The following is a 5,436-nucleotide window of genomic DNA, read 5'->3' as shown; positions in this document are numbered from 1 at the left end:
AGGAAGATTTGAAGGTTAATTAGTGCATCACGGTTAACCCGGGGTGTTGAGTATCATGATTTATTGAAATGCAATTGGAAATCATTTTATTATGCAAGTATAACATGTATGGAGATGAACCCCTTAGCTAGCCTTCATTCCATTCAATTCTATCACACATTCACATTTACATTTTGCTTTTACTTACAATCTGTTCTTTTAGTTTAAATTCGTCAAAACCTAACCCCCCCTTTACTTTCTTGTTCTTTAGTGTTTAGACTTTGTTTAGTTTATGTTTTAAAGTGTTTTGATTCAATTTATTTCCCAAAATTCGTCCAAATTCACCAAAGTGCTCAAAACTGCCCAGAAAGTGATTTTAAGGCTGTTTTGAGTGTTTTGGGTGATGTTTGAGTCTTTTGGTTTGTTTTAGTGTTTTAAAGTTTAGTTTTGCATTCTTTGAGTCTAGTATAGTGTTTTATATTGTTATTTTACGTTTGAATCAAGCCATAATCCTAAATTCGTCCAACATTGGGGTTAAGGTCAGAAACTGCCTAGTTAGTGTTTTTAGGCAGTTTTGAGTCTTTTGAACTTGTTTTGAGTCCTTTGAGTCTTTGTGAACGTTTTTAACTTTGTTTTTATGTTTTTGAGTCAAATCCAAGTGATTAACAATCCCTCCTAATCCCCGGTCCAGAACGATCCCTACTTATACTTATACTACAATTGACAAAAAGAGGGTTTAATTTGTGTGCGTATAAATCACGCATCACTCCCCAAACCATTCACACCATCAAACTATCCTTAGACCTTGTGCTACAACGAAGAGGAAGATAAGAGGGCCTAAACGTTCATACAATTCAAGTTTGAGTTGTTGGAATGTTTAGGTGTTTCTTTGATTTCAATGTTTAATGTCAATACTCTTTGTTTTGTACGAATGAGGAATGGAAGAGAAGAGGGCCTAAACGTTCATACAATTCAAGTTTGAGTTGTTGGAATGTTTAGGTGTTTCTTTGATTCCAATGTTTAAATTCAACTAAACCCCCCTTGGCTAGGGGGGGGATTCGAAATATATGTTTATGCTTGCATTTTGATTTGATTACTTCTAATTGCGTTTCATAAGTTGTGGATTCAATTTGTTTAACCGTTTGATTGATAACTTATTTATGTATGTTTATTGAGAATGCGCGCTTAATTTTCATGCATGAATATGACGCTAGAATATAAGTGAGTTTCACCTAATAGTTACGAACTTATATTCGCAAGTAGTGGAGGTTGCTTATAAACAATCGCGTTAAACAAATTCTTGGCATAAGTTTCATGCAATCATAGTAACGAATGCCTCGTCAACACTTATAATTTTCATAGAGAGTAATGATTCTTGCTTGTACCTCTTCTATGCATTCATGTTGAGGACTTGTGGGGAATGTTTTGAATTGTCGCATGCATCATCCAATTCAATAACGTTAGGAAGATTTGAAGGTTAATTAGTGCATCACGGTTAACTTGGGGTGTTGAGTATCATAGTTTATTGAAATGCAATTGGAAATCGTTTTATTATGCAAGTATAACATGTATGGAGATGAACCCCTTAGCTAGGTTCCCATCCATTCAATTCCATCAAATTCATCTTTACATTCTGTCTAGTTTATTAACTTGTTTCGTTATTTCAATTCTCGTCAATTTAAAACCCCCCTTTACTTTCTTGTTCTTTAGTGTTTAGACTTTGTTTAGTTTATGTTTTAAAGTGTTTTGATTCAATTTATTTCCCAAAATTCGTCCAAATTCACCAAAGTGCTCAAAACTGCCCAGAAAGTGATTTTAAGGCTGTTTTGAGTGTTTTGGGTGATGTTTGAGTCTTTTGGTTTGTTTTAGTGTTTTAAAGTTTAGTTTTGCATTCTTTGAGTCTAGTATAGTGTTTTATATTGTGTTTTTACGTTTGAATCAAACCATAATCTTAAATTCGTCCAACATTGGGTTTAAGGTCAGAAACTGCCTAGTTAGTGTTTTTAGGCAGTTTTGAGTCTTTTGAACTTGTTTTGAGTCCTTTGAGTCTTTGTGAACGTTTTTAACTTTATTTTACGTTTTTGAGTCAGTTTCCAAGTGATTTGCAATCCCTCCTAATCCCCGGTCCAGAACGATCCCTACTTATACTTATACTACAATTGACAAAAAGAGGGTTTAATTTGTGTGCGTATAATTCTCGCATCAAATTTTGGCGCCGTCGCCGGGGATTAGCAACTTTGCTAATCCTTTGGATTGTTATTTTCGTTTTCTTTTTAGTTTTAGTTTTAGTTTCTGTTATGTATTTCAGTTTTTAGTTTTTGATTTGTGTTTTGTTTGTTGAATTCAAGTACTAGAGAAGCACAATATGGCACTTGATAATGCTTCTCTTTTGTCACAGCTCATGGAAAGGTCCCAAATGCAAAACGTTGGTACATTTGATCTTCAATCAAGGAATAATATGTTTTCCAATACTTACAATTCGGATTGGAGTGATCATTCAACTTCTATGTGGTGGGAACCTCAAAATGTTCAACAAGAAGGATATTGGCAGCCACCTCATATTCTATATGCCCAACCAAACTCAAGTTCGTCAATAGATTATAATCAAAAGCTTAATGAATTAATTTGTTTGGTGCAGGGCTCACAAAATCAAGTCAAGGAGGGCCAAAATCAAGACAAAAGGTTGGACCACTTGGAAAAGCAAATTGGGCAGATCGCGGAGTTCGTAGGATGATAGGAGCATATTTATGCGACTTAAATGGCTTGTTCTCGTACATTTACGTTATGTTTCTTTAGTTATTTTAGTACTTTAAGCTATTTTCGTGTGTTTGTAGGTCCAAAGGGCTAAAGGAGCAAAAAGATGCATTTTGGAGACTTTTGGAGCACTTTTGGGCTAAGGACGGATAGCTTATGCTTGAAGCCAAAGTGTTGGACGAAATTGAAGACCTAATTGGAGCCAAAGTGTTGGAACCTTGTTCTCTTTAGTTTTAGGACATTTAAACCTTTCCTAATCCCAATCATGCCATGCATAACACACATCCAGTCTAACACATTGTCATTGCACATGCATTTCCTTCATTAGTTAACCCACATGCACTTATCACTTATCATCACCACATATCATATCACTTAATCACTTATCACTTATCATCACCACTTAACCACTTATCATATCATAACCACATATCATATCACTTATCACTTATCACTTAACATATCATCCACCTACTTCACCTACAACATCCACTTCACCTACAACATCCACCTACTTCACCTACAACATTGGTGCGAGAATTATACGCACACAAATTAAACCCTCTTTTCGTCAAATTGTAGTATATGTATAAGTAGGGATCGTTCTGGACCGGGGATTAGGAGGGATTGTTAATCACTTGGATTTGACTAAAAAAAACGTAAAAACACAAAATAAATGTATTTCTAACTAATCTAACACTTTAAAATAAATGGGGGATTGGTTTTGGACGAAATTAAACTAAAATAGAAACTTGGAAACAAAACAGATTGTACAAACGAAATTGATGGAATAGAATGAAGAAAAACTAGTTAGAGGGTTCCTTATCCACACATGAACATAAGCATATAATTTGACTCCCAGTTATGACTTCAACAAACGATGAATGACAATGCTCCAAGTTAATTAGGTCCGCTTAAATTAACCTTCAGATTTCCCTAGATTCATTGGATTGAATGGGATACGCATTACAACCAAATTATTCCTAATCAAAGTCTCTCACATGGAATACGCATGATAGAGACATTCAACAAAGATCATTAAGTTCAACGGAAATCATAAACATTGACTAGGCATTCATAACTATGGAATACGCATGTTAATCCAGCCTAGGGTTTACTAAACACAATCGTGACTAGCGATTTTTACTACTCATGAATATAAGTTCATAACGATTAGGTGAAATTCCCTTATATCCTAGCATCAAGTCTTAGGCATGCAAATTAAGTGTCGACCCTCAACCCACATACATAAACAAGTTCTTAATCAAAACAGAAAAGTAACCCACATCTAAAGTTCATGAATTCATAACTGGAGTAAATCAAATCATAACCAACATATGTCCATGGCTTCAAATTCGCCTCTAACTAAAAAGAAATTAGTTTCACATGTTTAACATAATTGAATAACAAGTTAAATTAAACATGAAAACAGAAACAAGAAAAGAAAGAACAAATGGATGGAAAGTTAGCTACGGGGTTCATCTCCACATATGTTATACTTGCATAATAAAACGATTTCCAATTGCATTTCAACAAATCATTAATTCTCAACGCCCCGGGTCAATTAGGTCCGCTTAAATTAACCGTCAAGTTTTCCTTAAGTTAATGAATTGGATGGGTTAGCGCAACGCAATTCACAACATTCTCCAAAAGTCCTTTACGTGAAAAGCACAATAAAGATACAATCAAAGATCATTAAGCATCATGAAAACTTTAAGTGTTGACGAGGCATTCGTTACTATGGACTACGCATGAAACTTATGCCAAGAATTTATTTAACGCGATTGTTTATAAGCAACCTCCACTACTTGTGAATATAAGTTCGTAACTATTAGGTGAAACTCACTTGTATTCTCTCCCCCAAAACAGGAGATCAAACTGCTTAAGCATGAGAATAGAAGTTTGCACGTGCTTGCCAACAACTATTCGACGGGCATGAAGAGGAAGCTTGATGAACTGCAAGAGTCTGAAGGTCGGATTCAAAGTGACCGTCAAAGGTTTTCGTCTTTCCTCCAGAGGCACCTTTTTCCTGGATCATCCAGCGTTTGGCCAAGTATTGAGGCCTCGAATGCTCTATCTTCGATGCCTCTATCTCCGATGCCTTCCGCTCCTATGTCTTCTGCCCCGATGCCTTCCGTCTCGATGCCTTCCGCTTCAAGAGTTTTGCCACGTAGTGGGTCTTTAAGTAAACAACCTTTGTGAAGCCTCGCCACTTTTATTATTATTATTATTTTATTTTATTTTATTTTTTTTTTTTTTTTTTAACATAAATAAAATCAAACGGCATGGAATTGGTCCTTGAATGGAAGGTGATACTTGAAGTGAACCGGCATTGGTTTGAATTCTAATGTAGGTGCCTGATTCATAAAAAACAACAAGTTAGTATAAAATGTAATGGAATTTGAAAAAAAATGACTTACTTGTTTTGTCTGACAAGAACTCAATGACAAACACCACTCCTTTGAAAGTTTCAGGGATATTGGACTTGGCCAGATTGCATGTGATGGTTATGACTTGTCCAATGTCATCAAATTCAACTTCTTTGGGCATTGTTGTCTCAAGTATATCCCCTTTGATGAATTCATGAAATTCCCTACTTTGCACCTTTGGAAGGTCTTCCAAGATGTCTTTTTCACTTTCTTCTTCCTTGGAATTCATGAACCTGCAAGGAATAGGGATATTAGGTGGAATGGGGTTAGAACT

Source organism: Pyrus communis, chromosome 9, assembly GCF_963583255.1.
Source record: "Pyrus communis chromosome 9, drPyrComm1.1, whole genome shotgun sequence".
NCBI lineage: Eukaryota > Viridiplantae > Streptophyta > Magnoliopsida > Rosales > Rosaceae > Pyrus > Pyrus communis.
The sequence above is the reverse complement of the archived record's forward strand: the minus strand, read 5'-3'. Positions refer to the sequence as shown.